Source organism: Thermobia domestica, chromosome 14 (assembly GCF_964235325.1).
Source record: "Thermobia domestica chromosome 14, izTheDome1.hap1.1, whole genome shotgun sequence".
Classification (NCBI taxonomy): Eukaryota; Metazoa; Arthropoda; class Insecta; order Zygentoma; family Lepismatidae; genus Thermobia; species Thermobia domestica.
Window position 1 is genome coordinate 43,124,873 of NC_137467.1, and position 15,378 is coordinate 43,140,250.

The following is a 15,378-nucleotide window of genomic DNA, read 5'->3' on the forward strand; positions in this document are numbered from 1 at the left end:
TTTTTTGAGTATTTTTCGTATTTTAATGAAAGAAAGTATTTTTAAAATTTAAAAATAAAAGATTAAAATCAAAAACTTTCCTTGGACCGGCTTTGAACTCACACGAAAAGTAATTATAACTAGTAGCACATTGCGCTGGTGCGCTGGCCACAAAGATCGCCAGTAACAGACCCTTAATTTTTGCTATATTTATGTTACATGTCGAGTGTGATTTATAAATATGCTTCTGAACACTGATGAATTTGTCAACGTTTTACTTTCAAGGCCTTCATTTCCCTTTTCCATTTGTTTCTGTTTACTTACCTGAGATGAGTATCTGTAAGTGAAAAAAGAACTTGAGGCATTTTTGGATATTGATATTTGTAATTATAATAATAGCAATAGGATGTATACTACTAGTTGGCTTTCAAGACACACAGCCTGTGAGTTTTAGATGAGTCCATACACCCTACAATGGAGTGTATCCATTATTCAACAAAAAGACTTCAAATCCAATCAGAAAATTCGTAAAATATAAAACATGTAGTCAAGTTTCGACTTTGCAATAATAATAATAATAATAATAATAATAATAATAATAATAATAATAATAATAATAATAATAATAGTGGTAATAGTATTAGTAGTGTTGGATATATGTGAGTGGCACAAAGTGCTTTCAAATGTAATAATACTGTGACGTAGTAATGAGTGGGTTAAAAAGATAAAAACAGAGAGATGGATGTGATAAACAAGATTACAGTGTAGTTGACCAATGTTAATTAAGAAGATTTAATATTTAGATTGTGATACAAGTAAGATAACTAGATTATTAGATTCGAATAATTTAATGAAACTCGGAGTAAGTAATGGTACACATTCAGAATAAACAGGTGGAACAAAATAATTGTGTTATTTGATATTAACAAGTAGTAGTAGTAGTAGGAATGGGTTAGAAAGCCCGCAGGGGTTGGTTAGGTTCTGTTCTCTTGCCCAAATTTTTCTGTACATTTTACATAACGAACTTCAAACAGCTGGCTAGGGTTGCGCGCGAATACTGAAACCTTTGGGATCGCCGTAAATGCTGCGGCTTTTATTCTTTAATAATAATAATAATAATAATAATAATAATAATAATAATAATAATAATAATAATAATAACATAATAATAATAATATAATAAAAGAATAACGGAATTACAAAATCAATGACGTAAACAATATCATCCAATTAAGAATAAAATAGTTACCACCACGGGATTCAAACCCGTGTCTCTGCCATACGAGTTTCATAATTTACCAATCTACCACAAATTCCTTATACAAAGATAAAACGAGAAACAAGTAGTTACGGAAGATAAAAATAGAACTTCCTTTTTCTACACGTGTTGATGCAATTCAAAGAATGCGAAGATAATGTCTGCCGGCTTGTGTTTCCGCGGATTCCAAGAATTTCAGATATCCTCTGATCTTATTGGCCGATGCAGATAGGACATCAAGAGTCATGACCTACATATAGCGGAAAGTAAATCGGCACTCGTTACCGAGCGGGTTAGCGCAACAACCTAGTAATAAAAATCTTTTTTGTCGTGGGTTCAAACCCTGCCCAAGGATTTTTTATTTTACTTTTTAAATGTTCATAACCCTTTTTCATTAAAATAAATTTGCAGTTTTACTATAAGGATCCATAGTAAAAGTAATAATAATAATAATAATAATAATAATAATAATAATAATAATAATAATAATAATAATAGTAGTAGTAGTAGTAGGAATGGGTTAGAAAGCCCGCAGGGGTTGGTTAGGTTTCGTTCTCTTGCCCAAATTTTTATGTACATTTTACATGACCAACTTCAAACAGCTGGCTAGGGTAGCGCGCGAATACTGAAACCCTTGGGATCGCCGTAAATGCTGCGGCTTTTATTCTTGGGAAATTAGAAGTTACGATGAGGAAGAATACTAGTAATATAAATCGGGAGCAGCTAAAAACGATGAGGTAACCTCAACCTGAAGAAAGTTTCGTAATATTTTCCTCATTGACAAGGTCTATACAACTTGTTCTCGATTAAGTCATTTTGACACTCATAAGAAACGTCTTTTTATACGAGCATTAGTATTTTGTATTGTGTTACATGCAACGACTTTAACTAGCTAATAGTTTAGATAAGAAGTGCACTGACGCGGTAGGTAAGTGGTTAGCGTATTGAACTACTATTCGGCAGACCCGGATTCGAATCTCGGCCAGATGTTTTCAAATGTTTCAATGTCAATTTCAATACATACTCACTGTAACAAGCAAGATCTCTCCTCCAGAAAGAAAGGATGTTGAAATGACTAGAATTGGAGAATATCTCTCAATGGGGCAATCATTTACGAACTTATTTCTAGCAGTTGTTCTAAATTTGATGTTTTCAGCTACTTTCAAGTATTCCCTGATTCATGGGTGGTCAGTATTTTATTTGTGTAAACATACAATATATAAAGAAATAATACATTAGATACACAGTAATATTGAGATTAATATATAGTGTTCTTTGGAAAACACGATCGGAACCCTAGAGATTTATCTTAGAATGGAGAACTGTTTCGTTAGTCATCTACTTTACAATTTTACCTGCATAATTATCACGATCAGGGCTACCAACTTCTGTCAGTGCCGAGAAAAGTTACGTGTAAGTTGGGCGTAAGATCTGTCTAGGCGTTGTCACAACTGCAAATGACCTGGACACCAAGTAATGGAATTATAACAGTCAGGATCCAGGTACTTATGTAAGTGGCTGTACATTGACTTCGTTTGCTACCGTTAGTGTTGTAATATTACACAATACTGCCGGAAAACATTTTCTTTTTCTTTCTTTTTTCTTTTCTTTCTTTTTTTTACAGCCCGCCATTATCATACCCGTAGAATATCAGCTTTTGGTACGAATGTATCGTTCTTGTATCAAGAGGATGCTTTATTATACAGTCTGCTTATTCACAACTATTCATAAACAATGCCACACCTGTCTTCAATTCCTGATTGATTTTTTCATTTTTGTAAAAAAAAAAAAAAAAAGAAAAAAAAAGAATCGCTTCGTATGTTTCTGCCATTTGTTAGGACAAATTTCAAATCCCCTTTCCATGGCTTATATATCAAAAGTATCTACTAAAACAAGCCTTCCCTTGGTAGCAGTTCCATTTCATTAGCATTCATGGTTCAAAGTTCTGATGTTACAAAGTTCGGGTTGCGCCACTTTCCAGACACCTCGCAATCTGTATTAGATTTACGGAAAACTCGATGAAATAAAAGGTATTTTTGACTACAAGGAAATAAGCTAGATCATCTATTATTGCCAATTCAAATTTCATTACTAAGTGTTGACCGAATTTATTCGCGAAAGTGTTACCAGCTCGTTCGGATTAACTTAATATTGCTCTCTGACTTGAGTTTGAGTTTAACATCGTGTTCAACATCGAGGCTATATGAGACGTGGGCCTACAAATTAACGGGGAATCCGGACCAGATAAGCTCCCACCGGCAATCGAACCCGGGTCTCCCACGCCAAAGGCGCATACGCTAACCTCTTAGCCACGAAGGAGCTCTAACATTTCTATTTGAGTTCAGCGTCCTAGATTATGCACCGAGACTTAGGGAGTCGGTCATTATAAGTTTGCAGGCACATTATATAGCAGATAAGCTCGTAAGCATATTATAAACCTGTACGTAGTTGGTGATTAGGGGAGTCTGGAAGACATAAGGAGATCAAGAGTGAAAAAAAAAATGAACAATTACTTCCGGTGGCGTTCCGTAATTTTATCTGCTGCAGGTGGGATATTGGTATGTGCCAACAGAAGAAGAGGCACCTATATACTATTTCCATGTAGAAATATGGAGTTCACTGTTATATAAAAATGTCCACGTATTCTTAATTTCTATTGTTCTTACGCTTGGTGCCGCCGGGCTCTATGATGTCATGTCAGCCTGAAGTAGCACTTGACGTTAGAATTTCAATACAACTTGATGTCTATGGTCTATCTTGGAGGTCTATGGTCTATGTGGGGGAATCTTGAAACAGAATTATTATTATTATTATTATTATTATTATTATTATTATTATTATTATTATTATTATTATTATTATTATTATTAGTAGTAGTAGTAGTAGTAGTAGTAGTAGTAGTAGTAGTGGTAGTAAGTATTCTGCCTTACGGTTGGTCCTGGGAATAATGACTTTTTTTAAATCTTAGGTTTGGGCCTGGAAGTGTTTCTTTCACGTTTCTCGATTTTCAGTTCATTCTTTTAATTCGCGATATTTTCTTCTATTTTTCAAATCATAGATCAGTTGTTTTCTTCTTCCTATTCCTCTTTTTCCTTCTGTCTTTCCTTCTATGGTGCTATCAAGAAAATAATTTCTTCGCAAGATGTGTTCAATCCAATTGGTTTTCCTGCGAAGGATGCTGGCTGAAAACAGAGTTACAAGAAAACCGTCTCCAAATATGATGTTTTAAATCTAAAGTAAAGGAATTTTTTAAATCGGACTAGCCATTTGATCTGCAAACTCTTTATGCGCCCAATGTTAAATGAAAATGCAACATTGCCATTTACCTGGAACTACAACATAAGTGAATAAAGTTGCTGCCTTTTACATTAACGTGTCGATGGCTAGCCCCCGTTTCAAAACTTGCCCACGTTTACCATACTCTTACAAACTTTGCCATACCCTACTAATGGTAACGTTGCATTTTCATTTAACATTGTGAACATAAAGAGTGTACAGCCCAAACGGCTCGTCCAGTTTTGAAAAATTGCTCCACTTTATATTGATAACATCACATTTGGAGACGGTTTCCCTTCTTACAATTTGTTGTAACTCTGATAATAAGAAAGTTACCCTATATCAGGGGACTTTTGAGACACTCTATATATAAAACACACAAATACATAGTAAATATATATATATAAACATACAAATGAAAGACATTATTTTAATTTCAAGAATAATGTATGGTGAAAGCGTGAAGCAATTACATTTTCTTTGAGAAGACAAATGTAATGTCATTGTATACGTTCGCAATTAGTGTGACGAGTGAGATAATAGCTTCACCGCAAATACTCATTTTAATGAAAAATTTCCACTTGAAATGTAATTTCAGTGAAATTTTCCCATATATTTATCGCAGCTATTAGCTTTAAAGCTTTTCAAATTGTGATGTGCATTTTTATTAGTTTGTTATATGTTTTGTAAAGTGTTTTAAGAGAACCGTGGTTGTATCAGGGGAGTTTATATTTTCAGTTATACTTACAATAGTGAGCAGTTATCACAGAGAACATATAAAAGTTTATTCCAAGTGTAGAGCTGAGTTTACGATTGAAGTTTGATACTACTACTACTACTACTACTACTACTACTAATACTACTACTACTACTACTACTACTACTACTACTACTACTACTACTACTACTACTACTACTACTACTAATAATAATAATAATAATAATAATAATAATATATTCTTTATTATAACGCCGCTAACAGCTTTCTACATAATACAACACTATCTTTGACATCGTAATATAAACGAGTGAGTTTCGTTTCATAGTGAGAAACTAGAGTAAACTTCCAAGTATGTGAATTTAATCTTGAGGTTGGGGCCGCGGTGGCTCAGTGGTAGAGCGTTCACCTCTGGTGCTAGGGGTCTCGGGTTCAAACCCTGCTCCCGCCAAGTGAACTTTGTGGTGGACAAACACCGTGTGCGTGGGTTTTCTCGGGGTTCTCCCGTTTCCTCCCACTTTCTTCATTCCACCATTTCATTCATTACTCACCATTACCGTCTCCTGTAGCCTAACCGGCATAACCGTGGGACGTAAAACTCAAAAATTTCATTTCATTTTCAATCTTGAGGTAATACATCTATAACTACTGGTTATAATGGAGTGATAAGATCAAAATTAGAACCTGTTCCTCGGACGATAAATCCATTAGGCCCACGAGAATTCCATTAGGCCTACTGGGTATCTTTTACTGTTCTTGTTCAATGGAAATAAATGCTGAAACTGGAAATCATTAATTTGAACTACTTCTGATTTGAATACGGTGTTAATAGAAGGAAAAGCTCTATCCTTGGGACGCTGAATCGATTTCAAACAAGTTTATTCTTCATATATCTTACAGTTTTTGCTATATACGTATGAAATCACTATCGAAAACAGAAGTACTAGTAAATGCAACCTTTTACGGTTTCGATATAGTGTTGCGGATTGTAAGACGCTGTATCGACTGTAAAGAAACCCTATCTATTACCGTTTGCTCCTATCTATTACCGATTCTGTCCTATGGCGATAGATGTTGAAACCGGAAATTGTTAATTTGAACCACTTACAATTTGAATAGATGGCCAACGGAGAACATGACACATATTTTTGGCAAGCTGAATCGATTGGAAGAGACCGAATCTCGATATCTATTACCATTTTTCCTTTCTGGAAATTAATCAAATGAAGTAGTAAATTTCGGTTTTGATAGTGTCGGTGGTTGTGACGATATGTTCTCTTAAAATCCCGAATCGATTGCAGAAAACTGTTTATCGCTACATATTACTACCAGTGGCGAAGGGTGATAGTTTCAAGAGGGTAGGCCCAATGTTCTACTACTACTACTACTACTACTACTACTACTACTACTACTACTACTACTACTACTACTACTACTACTACTAATAATAATAATAATAATAATAATAGTAAAATGAAACAGATTAGACATAAATATTTTACTACAGAAATACAAGAAGACGAATTCACGTAAATTTAATGCAATTGTAGTTTATCGACAGCACGTATTCGATCCGAAACTCACTTTTCATAATGAAATTGACGTATGTGACTCATAGATGATCTTAATTCGCCATAATGCAATTTAATTGTTTTAATTGGCGTGATCGGGTGGTGAAGATGGACTATCACATTGTCTGCGAATCACAAGAAACATATGTTGTTTAGTCTACATGTACTGAAACAAACTCTGCGTCTAAAATTTTGTTTTTAATTATATTGTTCAATATATATACAATATATATATATATATATACACCAATGCATGCGGAACTCTCTTGCCCTTTGTTTGTTCTATTTTCAACACAGGCGTTAGTCTTCCTTCCTTAATAACACATTAATTTTCAAAAGACCACCCACATAGAAGGTTCTTTAATACGAATTATATTACGTATATTCATATTCTCCACTTACTAACATTTTCTCTCATTCACTTTTGCAAATGTAAGAAAAAAAAACACTCTTTCTAATGAACTCAACGAGTCTGATTTCGTACAGGTTTGCGCCAAAGCAACGAAATAAAGTGACATTAGTAGTTTGCGATAATAGCCGTAGTGCCTTTAGAATTTCTTGTTCCAGTTTTTGCGTTAAGTTAGTCTGCAAAATTAAGCAAAGTTGGAACGGAATGGAGCCAACGTTATATTGCTCTTTATTTGTTTGATATATCGAATCGAAATCGAAGGTCTTGAGAGAAACTAGTAGGTAGAAACGAAAGTCGATAAGCGCTGAGGCCGGTCTCTTTCGCAGGTTATACGCTGGTGAAGAAAACGTCATTTCCAACACGTTCTCTCGCGGGATTTTCTGAGTAGCTTGGCGGTAGTTCTACTGCCGCTTGAGACACTGCTCGGTGAGCCTCCCAGCAGTGGTGCCAACCACGATTTCTTTATCGAACATTTTTTTCAACTTAGAAAATATCATGCATTCGGTGCAAGGAAAATGAATTAATTATAAATTATAATTTCTGAAAGTAAATGGGTAGGCCGGGCCTCAAGGCCTCTTACCACCCTTCGCCACTGATTACTACTTTTGTTCTCTGGCGATAAATGTTGAACTTGAACTCTTACCAAGCTATTCAATGTATTCTCTTGAAGCAAGAAGAGTTTTTTCTTTTTTTTGAATAAACTTGTATATAATAAGATAGAATCGCCAATATTACTGTTTGAAATGTCCCTTCAGGTTCCGAACAGGAAAAATCGCTCGCGGCTACAAACATTTCATGAACCACCCCAGGGTACGAATGCGTCAAGTATATCGCCTATTAGAAGAATGTGCACAATATATAGTCATCATCATCATAGGTATTCTGCCTTTATTGGCAGGTCACTTGCCGCAGCTGAGAAGCTTCCATGCTCCACGGTCCTCCGCTAACCTTTTCGTCTTCGCGTATGATCTTTCTGTTTTAATATCATCCATTAATTGTAGTCTCCTTCGCCCCCTCCCTCTCTTTCCCGCCACCATACCCTCTAGGACGTCCTTCATGATACAATCTCTTCTTAGGCAATGTCCCAACCAGTTTCTCTTCCTCTTCCTAATAATATCTAGAAGTGTTCTTTTCTCACCCACCATTTCTAACACTCTCTCATTCGTTTCCCGCTCGACCCAACTAATTCTTTCCATTCTTCTCCACACCCACATTTCGAAGGCTTCCAGTCGATTTTCGTCACCTTTACGTAATGTCCACGTTTCCGCCCCATACAGTACAACACTCCACACGAAGCATTTTATGAGTCTTTTTCTCAACTCTTTGTTCAAGGTCCCACAAAACAGACTTTTCTTTCTTTTAAAGGCTTCTTTCGCCATTCCTGTCCTTGCTTTTATTTCACGTTCGCATTTCATGTCATTACTAAGAATACTACCCAGGTATCGAAAACTATTCACTTGTTCTATTTTCTCCCCTCCTACTTTTATATTTGACACAGACCCCTTCGTTCCAATCACCATGGCTTTTGTCTTTTTAACATTTATTTTCATCCCATATTCTTCAAAGCACTTCCTCATTTTTTCTAACATTTTATTGATTTTCTTTTCAGATTCCGCAACAAGCGCTATATCGTCTGCAAATCTTATACATCTAATCATTCTACCTCCTACCGAAATGCCATCATCATCATGTAGGCTCTTTTTCACTATCTCTTCTAGGTAGACATTAAATAGTGTTGGCGAGAGGCAGCATCCTTGTCGAACTTCCCTTCCAATTGCACTCTCTTCCGTCAGTTCTTTCCCTATCCTAACACTTACTTGTTGGTTCACGTATAAGTTTCTTATGAGTCTTCTATCTTTCCATTCCAACCCTATCTTTGTTAGAACTCAAAACAACAATTCCCAATTCACGCGGTCAAAAGCCTTTTCTAGATCAAGAAATACAACATACACCTCTTTCCATTTTTCTATAAATCTTTCACCGATCACCCTTAATAATCCAATAGCATCTCTTGTGCCCTTGCCTCTTCTGAACCCGAACTGCTCTTCCTCAACATCTTTATTTGTTCTTCCATATAACCTTCTGTTCATTATTCGGAGCAGAATTTTAGTTGCATGAGATATGAGACTAATAGTTCTATAATCCTCACATCTCTTTGGGTTCGATTTCTTAGCCATCGGTATCATGATCGTTTTCAGAAAGTCTCTTGGCCATTCTCCTGTTTCATATATTTCATTGCATAGTCGCCACAATTCTTTCTTTCCATTGTCTCCTATATTTTTAATGAATTCGATTGGTATGTTATTTATTCCTGTTGCCTTTCCATTCCTTATCTCGGATATAGCCTCTTCAAACTCATCCCGAAGAATACTAAATCCTTTATCATCCTCGCCTACTTCATTTTCCACTTCAACATTTAGGCTACACGGTCTATCCCTACTCTCATATAAGTCTTCAACGTATTCTTTCCATCTTCCTATGACCTCATTTTTATCGGTGACTACCTTCCCATTCTTATTTTCTACTGCCATCATAATACTCCCTTGTTTCCTCCGAAATTCCATAGATTTCACCTCCTTGTGCATTTCCTCATATTTCCCAACTCTTTCTAATTCTTCTATGTCCTCGCATTTTCTTTTGTAAAACTCTTCCCTCGCTCTGTCTGTTTCTCTTCATAATTCATTATTTAACTTTCTGTACATCTTTCTGCCCTCTTCTGTATCAACCTGTTTCCACATCTTCCTCTCCCTCATTTTCTGCAACATCTGCTCTGTAACCCATGGTTTCTTAGCAGTTTTGTGTTCGCGGTAACCTACTGCTTCTTCTGCAGCCTGCTGTAAGCAACGTTTAATATGTTCCTACCGTGCGTTACTACCTGCGCCTATCCTTTCCTCGTTTGAACATTTTTCTTCGAATTTTTCAGCGAAAAGATTTCTTATTTTCTCGTTTTTCAACTTTTCAGTATTCAACACTTTGTTGCCTACTTTTCTTCTGCCTACATTTTTCAGTTGAATATCTACTTCGGCCAGCACAAGATTATGATCAGAGAAAATATCAGCCCCGGGAAGAGTCTTCGCGTTCTTTAAGCTATTCCGATACCTGTCCTGAATCATAACATAGTCTATCTGATATCTTCCGCCGTGTATTGGTGATTTTCATGTATATCTTCTTCTTTTGTGCTGATTGAACCAAGTGTTCCCAATTACTAGTGAATTCTGTCTACAGAAATTCACCAGTCCCTCTCCCCTTTCATTTCTTTCGTCTAAACCATATTTGCCTACGATACTACCTTCCTGTTTTTCTCCCACAACTGCATTGAAATCTCCCATTAGAATTATGCATGCACCCTTCTTCTCCCTATCTATAATTTCTTCTATTTTCTCATAATTTTCCTCTACTTCTTCATTTGCATGCGAAGTCGTCGGTGCATATGTCTGTATCACCACTAGATCCTTCGTTTTCCCTTTAAGTCTTAACATCATAACTCTATCATCAATAAATTCTACTTTCACTACCTTCTCCTTTAAGCGCTTTCCAAGAATTATTCCTACGCCATTATGACCGCCCTTTTCATTACCTGAGTAAAACATTCTATATCCTTCGCTGTTCAATACCCCATTACCTTCCCATCTAACTTCACAAACGCCTACCAAATCTAAATTATTTTGTTTCATTTCTTCTTTAAGATTTTCTAATTTTCCTTCCTGTAACATAGTACGTACGTTCCATGTCCCTATCCTAAACCTTTTGCTCTTCCTTGTCTTTCTTTCTCTGTTTGTCTTCCCCCCATTATTACTTTCTCGTCCAATAGTTCTTCCCAAGCCATCCCCCTCCCGGAGATCCGAATGGGGGGATATTTTACCTCCGGAACTACATTTTGATCTGCGAAAGACCATTGTTCATATGTTCTCTTTTTGCTGCCAGCAAACTAGGGAAAATAGAGTGGTGGTTTCCAGTTGCCTTCCACCCCGCAGTACACCAGCCGTTAAAGTCACTCTGACCACGCCTGAGACTAATGTCCAAGTTGCCGTACCAATCAATATGATTTCCGCCAACTTGGCTACTGGAGAACTGCTGCCTTCTCGCAGAACACTCTTCGTCTGGCTACTCCATTTAGACCAATTCGGTAGGGGTGGCCCTTCTGGTAGTGAACTACCACCGACACAGCTCTAAATTTCACTGTAGCACGCAATCCTCCCCACCCGACACATAAGTGTCTTCGTAAAGGTGGTATTTATCGGGGAGGACAATATATTGTAGCGTTCAAATAAAATATCCTACAATTGATATATTTGATGTACACTTAAAAAAATACTTTGACTACATAGTTTAGCATGTAGAACAAATATTGTGTAATGTACTAATCATTTAGGTATACTACTGAACACTATCAATGGGTATACACTTGTTGTGTTCAATATACAATAAATAAATAAATAAATAAAAATATATGATTTGAACCTCTTCTGGTTTGAATAGAGGATGAATGAAGGAGGCAGAACCAACTCGTAGGAGGTTGAATGAATTCCACGAAAACACATCTCAATATATTTTACCGTTTTCGCTCTGAAGAAATCTGTATTGAAACCGGAAGTAATAATAAATGTTAAAAACTCCTGGTTTTGGTAGAATTTTGTGGGTAGTCATATTACCTTGTTGAAACGTTTGCAAAAATCCTTTGCTCGCCACCTATTACCGTTTTGTTCAATAGCGATAAACGTTGAAACTGCAAATAGATAATTTGAACCACTTTCATTTCAAATAGAGGTTCAACGGAATAGATGAAATCTATTCTTGGACGCCTAATCAATAGCAAAAACACGCTTCTTGATATCTTTTACTTTTTTTGTTCTACGGAAATAAATATTGAAATTAGTAGTAGTAGTAAATTTGAACCACTTCTGGTTTTGGTAGAGTGTTGTGAATAGCCAGCTTATGTTGCTGTCGGACCCTGAATCGTTTGCAATCGCTTCTAGATTTCTCTTACCGTTTTCGCTCTGATACTCTCGACAGACGGACGGGCGAAAGAATGAACAAAGCTGTTCTTCTCGAATAAGACACCCTGGGGGTCCCGGTGGCTCAGTCTTGGAGCGTCACCTCTGGTGCATGGAGTCCTTGGTTTGATCTCAGCTCGCACCAAGTGAGCTTTGTCGGCGACAAACACCATGCGCGTGGGTTTTCTCGAGGCGCTCCTGTTTTCTCCCGCTGTCTTCATTCTACTATTTTATTCATTTGTCATCATCACCGTCTCTTTTAGCCTAGCCGGCATACCCGTGAAATGTAAAACTGAAAGATTTTTTTTTTTTTTTTTTTTAAGTAAGACTTCTGACACTTATGCATAGCATAGTTTGGAAGTCTAACAAACAAAGTACCATTGTAAATAAATAATGAAAGAGAGAAAACTAACAGAACATATAATGGAAAATGAAAGCTAATTAAAGCAGAAGTTCTTTGTAGCGTTGTTAAAAGATTCAAACTTTCAAAATTCAATGTGCTTAAAAACGAATAAACAAATAAAAGAAACTAAAAGAAGCCGTTCTAAAATTACATTTATAGTAGAATATTGCTGTTTGCATACTAAAATAATCAGTCAAATCATGTAAAACAAAAATGTGTTAACCTTCTTAACATTTCACATTTCCAGTGTAGCGGAACTAAAATTATACTATTTTTTATTATGTGGTTTGGAACTCTTAACTCAATGTTACATGAAGAATATTCCCTGCAATATGTATTATAAAGTATCTTTTCTGTAAAAATCTTACCAAAAATTTTTGTTCTGTATGTGAGTTCCTCCGAACATTAACAGTTAATCCAGTGCTCATATTAGAATAATAGTCACTTTCATTTTAAAACTTTAATAATGATAAGAACCACAACTGAAGTAACGTTAGAATAATTTCGTATATCTGATCTTTAGGTTAGTGGAAAAGTGGATCTCGATCTCTCGCTTGATAGATGGGAAATGCTATCTGTTAAGCCAGTCATGGCTAAATCACTGCCTGCGTCCCTCTGAAAAGCTCTCTATCTGGCCCGCGACATGAGTTCTAATCTGACGAATTGAAATAAGCATAGGGTCTCTTCGAAAGAGTTGTGGGGTGACTAAGACATAGATTAGAAAGTGACTAAGAGATGTGCATCAGTTTGAGCAGATTATGAGAAATTTCTGTTTCTAATATGACACACAACCAAGGTTTTTCAAGTGTCACACCCCAATTTGCTTGAAACTTCTTGAGTGAATAAAGGAATCAAAAGTACAACAAATGTGTTTATAAATATATATATATATATATCGGCCAACGTGGGGGATGAAGGTGGTAAACACCCCCCTAAATTGCGAACACAGGGCAATATAACACCTTTAAGTATTACAATAATTTTGTAAAATATGTTATTGTTGATTTTAGCAAATTATATTTGCCTGCCCAAAGGTATCTTTTCTTTGGCTTTCTCGAAAAGAAGTTTGCCTATCACTGAATTAAGGTCAAAGCCATATTCTAGACATTTATCTTACTTCACCATTCTGGCAGCTATGATATGCTTTTATATATGCTGACATATCATCCAAAGTTCGTACAAATGAGAAAAGGGAGTTTGCATCCCTGCATATTGTGTGATCAGATTTTGTGTGTGCAATTTACTCCAATATTACACCACTTAAATGGTAATAAGGGCATTAATGTACGAGAGTTGCTTCTAAAGTGATACCTCATTTTTTCTTCACGAAGACCATTAGTAAAAGATCACAATTCTGTATTAATAAAAGTAATTTCAGCTGAAATACTCTACTTTTCTATTTAATAATGACTTCTCGACACATTTTCGACAGCAATTAACGAAGGTCTGGATGCCGCTCTTGTAAAAAAAATCACCATTAACTAATTTGTTAAAAAATGAAATCTTTGAGTTTTACGTCCCACGATTGTGCCGGCTAGGCTAAAGGAGACGACAATGATGAGAAATTAATGAAATGGAGGAATGAAGAAAGTGGAAAGAAACGGGAGAACCCCGAGGAAACCCACGCACACAGTGTTTGTCTACCACAAAGTACCAAACAATTTAGTTCGCTGTTTCAGAGTGTGATGACCGCATCATCTATTGGAAAATCTAGCCCAGACACTTCATCTTTCACTGGCCCAGAAAGATGGAAATCTATCTTAGCCTAATTTGAAAATGAAATGAGATGAAATATTTAAGTTTAACGCCCCAAATGCCCTTTGTCCTAAGGGAGACGAATGACGATGGAAGAATTGGTGGAATGGAAGAGCGGGAGGAAACGGGAATATTGCGAGAAAACCCACGAACACGATGTCCGCAAACTTACTTGGCCGAGGAGCCTAATTTAAGCTGTGGGCTGGATGTAGAAAGACAGTCCACCCAAATTTGGCAATGTGTGCATCAAACTCGTATGTGGTTTCGCACTGTTATACTAAGTGGAAAAGTTTTACGCTTCTCTCGTCTGATTCAGGACATTTTAAAATTTAAATTCGTAAGCATTTCAATCAGCAGTCAGAGTCCTCTTGACCCAACTATTAATAGTAAAACCGTCAAACCTTTCATTGTCTTCGAAAATTGGTTGCAGTCTATTATAGCCTACTTATTTACTTTTTCGTCATTTGCCGCTATATTCATATTTTCTTCTTCAAATCGGACAGTCATATGTATTATATACCTGTTCACGTTAAGTTCTACTAATCCCAGCCCTCGCCAAGTGGACTTTGTGGTGGACAAACACCGTGTGCGTGGGTTTTCTCAGGGTTCTCCCACTTTCTTAATTCCACCATTTCATTCATTACTCATCATCACCGTCTCCTTTAGCCTAACCGGTATAAATGTGGGACGTAAAACTCAAAGATTTAATTTCATTTTTTAAGTTCTACTACTAATTCATGTTTTAATTTCTCGTTTCCAACATTAAATTCTAGTTATTTACCAACCTTATAATTTATCCTATTAACATGGTTTTCAGTAATATTGACGATTTGATTATATCCGTGTATTTTTCAAATTGGCTTGAAACGTACATCAATTTACTTCGTGGGCAACAGTTTCTAAAGATTAACAAAAAATCAAATTATTTTTTTTAAAAAAAAGTCAATCTCACTAACTTTTTCTTTTTACCAAGGTAAATATACATACTAACTGATGTAGAAAGGTAATTAACAAC

General features: G+C 36.1%; 1 protein-coding gene across 1 annotated transcript in view; it reads left to right on the forward strand.

The window, feature by feature from the left end:
• Positions 1 to 15,378, forward strand: part of LOC145669654 (putative cytochrome P450 301a1, mitochondrial) — a 106,998-nt gene that overhangs the window by 68,522 nt on the left and 23,098 nt on the right. The window lies entirely within an intron of this gene.